At 38.5% G+C, this 14,105-nt stretch overlaps 1 protein-coding gene across 5 annotated transcripts in view; it reads right to left on the reverse strand.

Moving 5' to 3' along the window:
* Positions 1-14,105, reverse strand: part of LOC5565829 (palmitoyltransferase ZDHHC23) — a 42,091-nt gene that overhangs the window by 22,641 nt on the left and 5,345 nt on the right. The window contains exon 1 of one of the 5 annotated variants that reach the window (XM_021847909.1): positions 11,595-11,711. The exons of the other annotated variants lie outside the window; for them this stretch is intronic. The gene's annotated coding sequence lies outside the window, so the exon portion shown is untranslated. Of the gene's footprint in view, positions 1-11,594; positions 11,712-14,105 lie in introns of those variants that run through there. 5 annotated transcript variants of the gene reach the window in all.

Here is a 14,105-nt window from a genome sequence, read left to right on the forward strand (position 1 = left end):
ATGTGAATGTGATCAGCAGGGCAACATGGAAGGAGAAGGGATGCCATTACACTTCTGCGAAGAAACCTCAGAATGCGCTTCGCGTATACGGTGACGTCGAGCTGAGAATCTACAAAGTTATTCAGACTGACATTGCAACGCAATCCAAGAAAGTCAACCATCAGATATATGTCGTGGACCAGCAGAAAGGTGTCAACTTGCTCAGTAAGCAAACATCGATCGACTTGAGAGTTTTGGAGATCCGAGGAGAGGTTTTCAACGTTTCGCAGCGTGGAAAGATGATGGTGGGAAAAATAAAAGGGGTGCAGATCGACGTGAAGATCGATAAGACCGTTACACCCGTGTAACAACCGTGCCGGCGATTGCCTATTCCACTGCAAAAACCCATCGAGGACAAACTGGAGGAACTGTTGCAGCAGGATATTATCGAACAAGCCCCGTTGAGAATCACCTGGGCTTCACCACTGGTTGTGACGCCAAAGAACGGAGAAAAAAGTGTTCGCCTGTGCGTCGATATGCGACAAGCGAATAAAGCCATCATTCCAGATCGACATCCATTACCGACGTTCGAGGAAATCATGCCATATCTAGACGGTTGCAAATTCTTCAGCAAGATAGACTTGGTTCAAGCGTTTCATCAGCTGGAACTATCACCCGCATCCAGAGAAATCACCACCTTCGTTACACCGAATGCCTACTACCGCTATAAAAGATTGATGTTGTATGTATGTATGTAAGGGTTACCACTCATTGTTGCAGGGCACAGCCGTTAGACAGTAGACTGTCCTCTTTGTATGATGTTATCCAGTTGATTGTTCCAAACCTTTGTTAAAATTCAAGGTTTACTCAAGGCAATCCCAAAATTACAACCCAGATTCTAGCCACTGATCGACTGGTCATGTCATCATACAAAAGGATGTCTCAATGAATGGGGTTGAAGGACCATCCTCTATCAACAATATGTTACTGACAAGGAGTTGGCAATTCCACTCTCCCCATCCATATTGCTTCAATTGGGTATCCTGTATGGTTAATGGTATATTATGATAGATACGATTTGTACAATTGATTATCAATTGTAAATAATTAACTTACCATTAGATTTAACCTCACCTGTTTGTTATTCCATTGTGTATCTTACCTTTCATATATTTGGAATCTTGATATGTAGGGTAATAAGGGACAAAATGAGTCAGAGGGCAGGATAGGTCATTGTCGTTTTGACGCGCATTAAATATTGTTTTTCCGTCATTAATATTTTAGAGCATGTAAAGAGGCATTGATTTGAATCTACATATGGGCTACGTATTAGGATAATTATTTTAAACAATTCTTACTTGTTCCTTCAGCGATGCAATCGAAACATAATTGGAAAAGGAGGAAGTAAGTTTGCTCTGTTTTCTGAAGTCATCTGTGAAATCTTTTTTTTTTTCTGCTGAAGGACTATTCTGTAATATATATCGTTGAAACACCATATGGCTTTGAAATTATTATGTAAGGTTGTTTTTATATTAATAGCATACATTCTGAAAACTGATGGAAAAGCGGATATCCAACTCAATGACTTTTCATTTGCCTTCTATCACATCATATTAGTGTATGAAATAGTCTTACGACCGATTTCTTCACCCCCGCTTAGGCCCTAAACTTAGTTTAGTCATATGGGCAAACGTGATTTACGGCCCAAGCGAAGATGAAGAAATCGGCCCTTGGAAGGAAACAAGTTAAGTCGATTTGTATATGGAATGTTATAAAGATCCTTTCCTTCGGTGACCCATCTTGCCCATCCTTACCCTACTCAAATACATTTTTTTACAATACACCGGTGATCTCCTCTCCTAAATACTGTTACTAATACCAATTCAGACCGCCTCACTTCGTTGCGATCTTCCTCCGTGCTCTCCATAGTAAAGGTTTTAGATCGACCATTGTTCTGCTGTTTTTTCCCCTCTGGCCAGGTACAACACTTCCTCCCCACACAGATGCACTTTCTCAATATACACTTTTCTCCCTCATAGCACAACAGAACCTGTGTTGGACAGCAGAGCCCGTTTTTGTGTGAATCAAATTCTAATACCTATGTGTTATTATTTTTAGAACTCCATGGCTTCTGTCTTCACCAAAAACTCGCTTTCCACTTCTACAAAGTCACTATTCGACATGTTTATTAGATTTGAATTTTTCAATAAATCACTAAACACATTTTAGCATCACACAAATGTCTTCACATAATTTGCCGGGTGGCATAGCACCATCAGCCGAATCAACTTTTCACCACCCGAACTTGTGCTATAAAAGATTGATGTTCGGCATTAACTGTGCTGCCGAAATATTTCAGCGCGAAATAGAGCGAGTTCTACAAGGTCTACCTGGAACGAAAGTGTTCATTGACGACGTCCTGGTGTACGCCGCTACGAAGGAAGAACACGATAAGCGAGTGGCAGCAGTTTTGGACCGGCTATCACAGAATGGATTAACGTAAACGAAGAAAAATGCGAGCTGGGTAAGGCTTCCGTCGACTTCATGGGGCACACGCTGTCACCGGAAGGAATATTGCCAACCAACGACAAAGTAGCGGCAGTTCAGGCCTTTCGACGACCACAAGATGCCAAAGAGATGCGAAGCTTTTTAGGCTTAGTAAATTACCTGGGTAAGTTCGTACCTAATCTATCCACGATTTCGGCACCGCTTCGTGAAATGAGCCAAAAAGGGTCCAAGTTTCATTGGACCGCGCAGCGCAAGGAAGCATTTCAGCAAGTGAAAACAGCCCTTTCGAACCCAAAATACCTAGGCTACTACAGTCCTAACAACCCAACAACTCTGGTCACGGACGCAAGCGATTGCGGCCTTTTTTTCGGAACATAAACTACTGCGACCAATATTTGATCTATTGTAGTATATCCCGTGTCCTTTGTATAGTGCATGTCGTGTTACTTTGTCACTATCGAGAAGTGATAAAGTATTCGTTTTTTCACAGTTGTCATTCCTAACTTGATCACAGGAAAGGATTCTAATTGAAAGGTTCCGCTTTTTAAACCCTTCGAAGGGTGTGGTGGGTACACTCTCCGCAGGCGCGCCCCTTTATCAGTCAAAATCGGATCCCTTGATAAAGTCGGGAAGTGACACCGATATTGTCCATGCATCAGAATCCTAGACCATACTTCTTCAAACTAGAGAACAATAAATAAAATATTAGAAAACAACTTGTTGATTTCGACTCATTTTTATCCTTGTCTAAAGGTCATTCTTGGCTACTGGAAAACCGAGACTTTTCACTTTTAACAAGGTTTAAAATGTAACAAGGACTAATAGTGTTCCTTTGATTACTATAGCATCCTGTTCTCTTCATTTGAAGCAGTCAGGACTAGGGTTCATTGGTAGATCTTTACGCCATAACGCACCACGGAAAGGTGATCTACCCGCGTTATGCGGCCTTGGTGCAGTACTACTGCAAACAGTGAATGGTCAGCCGCGAGTGATCACTTTTGCAAGCAAGACTCTCTCGCCAACGGAGAAAAAGTACCCTACTTTGGACAAGGAAGCATTCGGGATCGTTTGGGCCACGGAGCGTTTCCAAATGTATCTACGAGGACTGCATTTTACGATCCTAACAGACCATAAACCGCTGGTTAATATCTTCCGCGAGACATCGATTCCAAACCAGCGTCAAGAGCGATGGGTACTGCGTATGCAATCATACCGGTATTCAATACGGCACGTCCCAGGAGAGCTGAACATTGCTGATCTTTGTCCAGACTATGTGAGGTGCTAAAGGCAAAAACGTTCGACAAGGAGTCTGAGAAAGCCCTTTGCTCGATCGTAAAAGTTAACAGAGTTAACAGACCCTCAGCGGTGACTTTCGACGAGATCGTACAGTGCTCTCAAGACGACGGTGAAACACAACAGGTGAGGAAAGCATTGCATAGCGACAACTGGGACGAGACACTCCAAAAGTACGTACCATTCAAGTCGGAGTTGTGCTTTGCAACCGAAGTACTACTGAGGAAGAACAAAATCGTGATTCCAAAACAACTACGAAGTACGGTGCTGGCATAAGCACACACTGGACATCCAGGACAAGAAAAGATGAAAAGAAGGCTACGAGCAGCTGTATGGTGGCCGGGAATAGATGGCGATGTGAAGAAATCGTGTAAGGAATGTTTCGACTGTCAAGTGGTTGCGCCATTTAAAAAACCAGAACCGCTACGAATCAGGGAATTGCCATGTGCTCCATGGGTTCACTTAGCCGGAGATTTTCTGGGGCCACTCCCTAACGGGTTCTACTTGTTTGTACTGATCGATTTGTACAGCAGATATATGATTGTGGAACCTATGGAGCAAACTTCATCGAGCGATCCGCACCCTGAAGGAAATATTCACCAGGATGGGACTACCCCAGGTGATAACATTAGACAACGCCATGAACTTTTCGAGACAACTTTTGAAAGATTTTTGCGTTGATCGTGGCATTAAGCTGACGCACACCACTCCCTACTGGCCAAGTGCGAACGGTGAAGCTGAACGACAAAATCGGTCGCTCCTAAAGGTTTTACGGATTAGCAAGAATAACGGAACAGACTGGAAAGACGGCTTACAAGATTATGTCTACATATACTCGATCACTCCGCATTCGACGACCGGCGTTGCTCCGGCTGAGTTGATGTTTGGTAGGCGTTTTCGAGACCTGATACCTCATCTGCAAGAAGCTACATTGGACGATGGAGAACTGCGGGATAAGGACTGGACTGTCAAGTACCAGGCCAAAGAAAACAGAGATAAAGGAGTGGGAGCAAAGGAGTCTTTGGTTGACGTCGGGGATCAAGTTCTAATGAAGAACCTTCTGCCGCAGAACTAACTGTCTACTAAATTCCTGATAACGCCAGCTACAGTAGTCGATAGAGTCGGGAACAGCGTCACGCTCAAGACATCTGAGGGCCAGCTATACAAACGTACAGACTAAAAAGACAATTTACACCGTCTTCAGCCAAAGACTTGAACAATCACGAACATTAGGCAACGGACAACACGAAACACCCAGTAGCCCAGTGATGAATTTTTCGTTTGACGAAAAGTTTTCACTGCCTGGAGCGGGAATCGAACCCACACTTCGTGGCATTCACAATACGCCTAACCGGCTGACGCCGCTAACCGCACGGCCACGAAGCCTACTAGACTAGACTAAGTGTTTTTAATGGTTTATGAAAACGTACCCCAAGCATTCCAAATGTAAAAATACTTGGATTATTTACTATAATGATGGAACATAACTATTTGAGGATACCGTGAGAGCACCAGTACCCGCTCATGTTCCAGTAGCCCGCTCACGAGTTAAAAAAGAGAAAATGCTCACAGTATGCTTTAATGTCGATTCGAAATAGCTAGCGGCTAAAATTTACAAATTTACGTTGCTTAAACCCATCTTTTTTAAGTGTGAGCGGGGGTACTGGAACATGAGCGGATACTGGTGCATTGATGGTACATATGTATCTAAATAGCAAAGGAAAAATCAGAATTGATGGAGTTCGTATCTTTAGAACGCCAAATTTTCATCTAATCTTATCTGTCTGAACACCGACCAACTTAAGCTCAAGTTTGATAGGATTTCATTTTTGTGCCATCAAATAATGAACTTATTAACTTCAAGTTTATAGAACAGACGTTGTAAATCTTTAAAAATGTCGCGGAGCACCTGCAAAGACTTTGCAGAGCACCAAGTGCTCCAGGGAGCATGATCTGAAAACAGCTGCTAGATCTTCAAAAGATTCTTTCGTAAGAGATCTTCAAAACAGTTTTTTTTTGTGTATTCATAAGTTTGAAAAAAAAGTTAGGAACTTTTCCTTGACATTCCATTTTTTTCGTTCTTTTTTTCAAATTATTTTTGTTATGGCTATAGCGGTCATGCGACTCAAAGGCAAAGGGAGTCTATTGAAGATTTTTACACATGATTGAAATGAATAGGTGAATAGACGTCGCGGCCGACCCGAATGACTCTTGATTGAGTTAAAAGGTCGTTAATTAAACATAAAAAAAAATAGACGTCGCAAATTCCTTGCGACGTCTATTCACCTATTCATTTCAATCATGTGTAAAAATCTTCAATAGACTCCCTTTGCCTTTGAGTCGCATGACCGCTATAGCCATAACAAAAATAATTTGAAAAAAATTATTGAAAAAAGATTGAAATTGTATTAGGTGGTGAAAATTGAGCAAGCCATTTTAAAGTCAGTAAGCATCGAAGCGTCCTGTATTCTACCTAGTTTCTCTACTAGAGAAGGGTGGCTCAAAGCTTTGCTACCAACACAGTAGGGTGCGGCTTATTTTTCAAAAGTTCTCAAAACAAAAAATTCGTATGCTCTACTGAATTCTAATCACATTAAAAGAGAAACCTCAAAATCTGAGCCAAAAATATTAAAATTTAGAGGTGGCGCAAGCGTCTTGAAGGTAAATTTTCAGGTTATGAAAAATGACCTTCAGTGAAGTAAACATAACTGTGTTATTTTTCAACCGATTTTGAAACTTTTAGCATCAATACCTTCAAAATTAAATTTATGAAAACTCTATAGAACATCAAATTTGTCTAAAATCAAAAATAGTTTTAGTTATAAGTAATTTTCTCAAAAATTTTCCTCATTTTTCTAAAAATTTCAACTTTGTTTGACCATAACTTCAGGATTACTCAACCGATTCCAAATCTTTTTATATGATTTTGAAGCTTATTCAATTGGTTTCAAACCTCTCATACATCACATTTCACTAAAAAAATGTCTTGACCAAGTTTTTCAGCAAAAACTGAACAAAAACATGATTTTTTAAAGAAAAATGCCAGTTTTTTCAATTATTTGCCAGTTAAATATTATCTTCAAAGCTGAAACTGGTTTTTCTCATTTGTTTAACCTTTGTGAGTGACTTTGCAACAATTTTTAAATAATTCTACAACAAAAATATTTTTGCGTATGTAAAATATATATGCACTGTTCAACTCGTAATTAAGGCAAGATGCTTTATAAATTTAAGTTTAATAGAAAAAATGCAATTTCCGGCGAAAAAAACTTAAATAATCAATAAAAAAAATATTTTTTCATTGAAAAATCATGTTTTTGGGTAGTTTTTGTTGAATTACTAAGTCAAACCCATTTTTTAGAAAAAAAAAAAAGTGTTGTATGAACAATGAAAAACAAATAAATTTGCTTCAAAAACATGAAGAAAGATTCGGAATCGATTGAGTAATTATGAAGTTATGGTCAAACAAAAATGATTTTTTTAGTAAAATGAAGAAAAATTTAGATAAAAGTATTTATAACTAAGACTAGTTTTAATTTTAGATAAATTCGATGTTGTACAAAGTTTTTACAAATTTAATTTTGAAGGTATTTATGCTAAAAGTTTCAAAATCGGTTGAAAAATTACAAAGTTATGTTTATTTCACTGAATGTCATTTTTCATAACTTGAAAATTCACCTTCAAGACGCTTGCGCCACCTCTAAATGTTAATATTTTTGGCTCATATTTTGAGGTTTCTCTTTTAATGTGATAATAATTCAGTAGAGCACACGAATTTTTGGTTTTGAGAACTTTTGAAAAATAAGCCGCACCCTACAACACAGGCACATTTTTTTCAGGCATTTTCAGGCAAGAAATCATTCACTGTTTCTCTCAGGAACCGCTTGAAAACTTTCTCCTGGGACTGTTCGAGGAAGTCTCTTGAGAACTGTTCCAGGAATTCGACCAGGGACAACCCAAGAAGACCCACCAGCAAAATTAATATAAGAATTGTTTGAGCCAAGGATGACTCCAGCAAAACTTTCATCCCCGAGATAGTAATTTATGCCGTGAGAGTTATAGTGACGACTTTCTTCGAAAAGGAAGTAAAGTTATCCGTTAGTGCCGAGATGATAGTCCACGGCTAAAAAACTCGTTAATAAAGATGAAAAAACTTCCAAACATTCATCGAGTAGTTTCTTCAGTATAATGTATATAGAATATGCTCGACCGACTCTGAAGAAGTCTGTAAGTCGCAGACGAAATAGGCCTATCTGTAAAGATAAGCAACAATTAGATTTTATTTTATTTTTTTTTCTTTTGAAAAAATGAAGTGTTAATGTTCAATTAGTAGTTTTTTTCTTAATGGTTATCCAATTCAATCGTGTATTTAAAGGTTCACAGGTTTTCCTTAACATTCTTTTTGTTCAGCCAGGTCTATACGGGTTAAAAATTTCTGGTAGGAGCTCATCCCAGCTTATGAGCACTATTGAAGATTTTCAATTAACATACAATTTAAATTAGGCAGTCTTCAAAAAATCTCACTCCAAGAACTGGCTGAGATCCAAAACCAACGGATCAAGATCAATTGCATGCGGTTATTATATTCCGATCCAGCCATGCATTGAATCATGCGTCTTGTTGTAAATTCATCAAATATTAGAGAAAAGTTGTTTTTGACAAGACACTCGGGTAATTGTTCGTTTCTGGTAAAGTATATCATTCCTACCGAGATCATTGTTATGACCAGGGAGGGAGGCAAAGATATTACACACGAAATATGAAACAAAACTTTCCCAAACTGCAATGTCAAAATCATGTTGGCCACGGTTCATATATATGGGGTTGGCGCGCTTGAAGGGCCCGTGTCAATATAACTCCAGCTCACCAACGACAATCAAGGCAGGCTTGAGGAAAATCGCTAGTTTTCTTTTGTTGTGGACCTTCGATCTTCCTGGACAAACACCTTAATAAACGCGTTGTGTAATCTCTAGAAGAATCCCTGTAGTGGTGTTTCTGGAGGAATCTTTGAAATAATCCTTGGTGAAATCCGTGAAGGAACGTCTGGTATAATTCCCAGAGGAATTGCTAAAGGTAGCCTTATCTGAGCCGATCTGAAAAAATCTGGTTGTGATTAAAAGTTCTTCCTAGAAGAATCTCTGGCGAAATTCCTAGTAGAATCCCTGGATAACCGCAATATATATCACTGTAGAGATTATCTTGGAGGAATTTCTGTAACATCTCTGGAGAAATCTTCGAAAAAAATCTTGGAGAAATCTCTCGAAGAGACTTTGGAGATTTTTTTTCCGACAACATGTTTCCATTATCAATCTGACCAAGACAAATGAGTAATTTGTTTTCCTTTTTGTACTTCACAACATTCTACGGTTGCTATGCAACGCAACCAACATGTTTGAATGCACGAATATGTTCCTATAAAATGTTTGCTAGTAGTTCGTACACATATTACACAGTTCGCGCAAACATTCGTGCAACTTGCACAAATGTTCGTGCATTGCACGCACTGTGTAATCAAAGTTTTAGAAGACTGAAATTAGGTAATTACTGCAGAATAAAAAAAAAACTGTCTTATGGAATTGTCCACATTGTAAAATAGATTCGTTTTTTATTACTTAATGATTTATCTAGCAGGCGCGAGCGCCTTTAGGCATTACGGAGCTGAGATGTTAACGATTTCTTTCAACAAAATCATATTTGCTACTTTTAATACCAAGTTAGTTTTAGGGAACCGTAAAACTTACGGCTTGGCTGCGGTTAGGAAATTCAATCATTTTTTGATAGGATGTTGCAATCTGTAATCAAAGAATGAACGTGCAGAAAAGATAAAAGAGTTTTTGTGCTTTTGTGGAAGGTGACATACAAGCATTTTTTTAAGGTCGTCGTGAGTATTAATTATTACAACAAATTGTACCCGAAAAAAAAAACGGCAATCGAACATATGCGGATCATATCATATCATATAGATAAGAAACCGGAGAATGACATCCAATCAAGTAATTGATGATAAGCGCACCAGTAGGTACACAATCTATGGAACATTTCCTTGTATCGTAATCACAAGTTCAGATTTCATGGCACTGATGAGCTCGTTTGCAAGTATTTTCTAGCGAAAGTTATTTTACAGTTACCTTCAAAAATATAGAAGATGAAATAACTTTCACGATTGAATTCTTACCATTTAAATGAAAAATATGAAGTTGGTGCAGTCCTATATTGAAAAATTAAGGCATAACAAACTCTATATGAACTTTAAAGTCAAATAGCAACTGCAGAAAGTGAATTATTTTCATGTTTATTTTTTGCTGATCATTGAAAGCAAAATGAGTTATTCGTGTGATTGTGTTAAATAAATTCAAGAATTTACTAGAAAATTATGAAAATTTGTATGAGAAGACCAACTTTAAACTTTGAGCGCCATTTGTTCAATGGTATTTTTTCCATATGGGACAGTTATGCTTTTATGGACAGTATATATCTGGACAAACATTTGAAAAGGGCCCAAGAGGTCTTGAGCCTTTTTTTAGAAACGTTGCTGTTGAGCTCTTCTTAGCCCGCCCACGCAAACTAACACCACTATCAGAAAGATTGGTGTTCTTCTTCTTTCTTCTTTCTGGCGTTACATCCCAACTGGGACAGAGCCTGCTCATCAGCTTAGTGTTCTTATGGGCACTTCCACAGTTATTAACTGAGAGCTTTCTTTGCCGATTGACCATTTTTGCATGCGTATATCGTGTGGCAGGTACGATGATACTCTATGCCCAGGGAAGTCGAGAATATTTCCAACCCGAAAAGATCCTCGACCGGTTGGATTCGAACCCACGACCCTCAGCTTGGTCTTGCTGAATAGCTGCGCGTTTACCGCTACGGCTATCTGGGCCCCTCATTGGTGTTAGTTCTTTCTAATAGTGGTATTGGTGAGCGTGATCGAGTTGAATTGGGCTCAACAACATCTTGCAAAGTCAATGTTTACCAATGTCGATGTGCCCTTTTGAAATGTTTGTCCAGATATTAGAATCGACTATTAAACATGTGTTAGATAGACAGCGACAAGAATTATAACGTCTGTTCGCCTATGCAAATAGTTTCTGAATTGATAATTTTGATTTTATTGTTTTATTTGTTATACTTTGTTTGAACCGGGGGCCTTTTCTTAGCCGAGTGGTTAGAGTCCGCGATTACAAAGTAAAGCCATGCTGAAAGTATCTGAGTTCGATTCCCGGTCGGTCCAAGATCTTTTCGTAAAGGAAATTTCCTTGACTTCCCTGGGCATAGAGTATCATCGTACCTTCCATACGATATACGAATGTGAAAATGGCAACATTGACAAAGAAAGCTCTCAGTTAATAACTGTGGAAGTGCTCATAAGAGCACTAAGCTGAGAAACAGGCTCTGTCCCAGTGAGGATGTATAATACCAAGAAGAAGAAGATCTTAGTTAGAAATTTGTCATGGTATTAATTTTGAAATGTTACTCGTTTCACAACTGATAAAATAACACAAATAAAAGCCAATATTTAATGCTACTATTGAGCTACATTTTTCTACGTAAATTAATCAAATAAGCAAAACAGTCAGTGCATAACGGAATAAATTCATAAATTTTCCAGAGCTAGGATATTCATGGACACCCCTACCGTCAGCAAGGATAATACTAATTCTGGTTAGGGAAACGACACAAAATACACATATAGGAACCCATTCGCACACGACGATTTAAATGAAAAACTAGAAAGGGTGAAGGCGATGAAAAATTATAGCGAAATTTTTAGCCCTTTTCTAACGTGAAAGCTATGGTTTTGCGATTATGATTGATACCTATCTACAACGGTGGCGGTGGCCCCATTTGAGCCCGGGTGTTTTATCTGGAGCACTTCCGGTACTGTTCTTCGACAACAAAACAACCAGTTGTTATCACTTGGTAAAGGTTCGCTACTGAATAAGCCAGGGAGGCGAATTTGCAAAAAATAAAAACCGAAACACTTCAGGTCGCCAAGACAATTTTGCTTCGGCAACGTCAAGACGATCTGCCCGGTGGAACAAGAAGAAGCACAGACGGAAGTACCCCAGATTGGAGTTGTCGAAAATGTTCAATCTATTTACAAATCAATGTTTCAGCACTATGTCAAACATAGACATGTTCACGCGCTGGCACTACTCGTCACTGCGCGATTGCTCTATTGTATACTCGAGAGGTTCCCAATTTATCAATGCTGGTGCTGTTTTTTTAAAACGCAGACTTCAAACAATATTGTGTAACGGGCCTTTCGCATGAAATCTAACAAAAGTCAGTAAATTAAGCAAATTCCTTAGGAAAGTTAAATAAATGTGGCTGAGCATCCTGATATTTTGGATATTTTCGAAATAATTCAATAGTTTTGCACAGGCTATTCTGGAGAGTCTACCCAAGAAATTTTGAACGCTTGTGAAATAATGCCCAGGGCTTTACAGGAATCATACTCATAATCAAACAATCCTGGGAGAGTTTTCAACGTTTTTTAAGGTTTTTCAAGAGAATACTGCCTTTCTCATACAATTTTAGCCAATATTTCACAAAATCCTACTTAAGATTGAAGAACTCACGTAATCTTAGCAGGATTGGGAAAAAAAATCTGAAATTCACTCTACAGTAGCCAAACAGAGCCAATCACAGTCAGCGAAGCCAGTGAAACTCATGCCCATCGCTGCCGTAGGCAAAAACCTTGAAAATAGCAAAACACCCGTTGCTAAGGGCAACCCAAAATTACTGTTGAAAAATGTTCTATTTCCTGTTCCATTTCCCGCATTTAGAGCCTTCAATGACACTAACGATTTAGAAAATTCATTCACCCAACATAGGCTACTTGATGAGATTCACGTTTTTGAACTACTGTACTGGGAACAGCCACGGAATTTTCGCGAAATTCAAGCCTACTACTATTACCATTCCCAGCACTGAATCTTAGTCGTATTTCTTACAGAATTCTGTGTAATATTCTTATAAAATTTTGTTCAGCATTTTCAAAAATTCAGGATGAAGATTTTTGATTTATGTGTGTTTCTGACAGTGGTATCCGATTTTTTTTCAGGATTCTCATGAATTCCTAGGCAAGATTAACACAGAATATAAGACTGAATTTTGTATAATCTTGAGCAGAAGTAATTATCATCATCTCGATTTCACCAAGAGAAACGATTGATATTAGGCAAAGGTTACAATTCCTCGCGAACATAAAAAAAAAGGTTACACTGAGAAAACTCTACAAGTCAAGGTCGTGTGTTTTACCTATAGATTTGCGCAATGAGAAAAACCACATGACTTGATTGTGGTAGCCATATGGATTTCGTCATTGACTTCACGGTATAATAACATGTGTATCAACATTAGGTTGTCATGTGAAACAAACATGAATGTCTAAATATTAAATCATGAAAACCAACTGACTTGCTTATTGAATTCGAAATGTAGTGGCTTTAGATAGTCATGTGTGATAGAACATGAATGTCATGAGACTGAAAGAAGAAATTTGATAAAAGAACTCTTGCTCCCCAAAATATGAATTTGAGACTCCACTGTCCAAGACGTGTTTGACGGTTCAAAAATATTGGCCAGGCCTGATTTACAGCATTGCACAGTGATTTGAAACGCCATTCTGACGCTCTTAATTAACACCTCTCGGGGTTGAAGATATAGAATAGTGACGTCTTTAGCAAAAACGATCGGTATGACATGTGTCATCTTTTGACAGTATTGATTTTGTGATTAATCCCCCTAAAAAGGAGATAGAAAAATATGGTTTCTCATTGGCGAGATAGAGGGTTGGTGTTTTCCGCAAAGTTGTGGCATTTATTACTGTAAACAATTTTGCTGAAAACATGGATGGTCTATATTTTACTTAAAGCGAGATAGAGCGCTTTGTTTGAGATGGATCCCTAAAAACACGTTTTCAACAAAGCATGAATAATGTTTAATATTTAGGACGACCCAAGTTATTTGCAATGATGAAACACGCATCTTTGCTGAACACACTAAAATTGTAGATTCACCATAGAATGAGTTTTTTTTTTTTATCTTATCATTTATTTAGCAGGCTCAAGCGCTCTTAGGCATTACGGAGCCGGATTCTATTGATTTATTTTACAAAATCATATTTGCTTCTTATTATCTAGGTTAGTTTTGGGGAACCGTAAAACTCGCGGTTTGGTCGAGGTTAAGGAGAACAATCATTTTTGGAAGGGATGGGAATTTTGGGTTTACTTGTTGATCTTCAACAGCAGCATATTGTAGTGGCGTTATTGGTGCTGATCAACGCAGAGTGGACATGACGACAACCTGTAACGGTACAAACA

This window comes from Aedes aegypti, chromosome 2, assembly GCF_002204515.2.
Source record: "Aedes aegypti strain LVP_AGWG chromosome 2, AaegL5.0 Primary Assembly, whole genome shotgun sequence".
In the NCBI taxonomy this organism is placed as follows: Eukaryota; Metazoa; Arthropoda; class Insecta; order Diptera; family Culicidae; genus Aedes; species Aedes aegypti.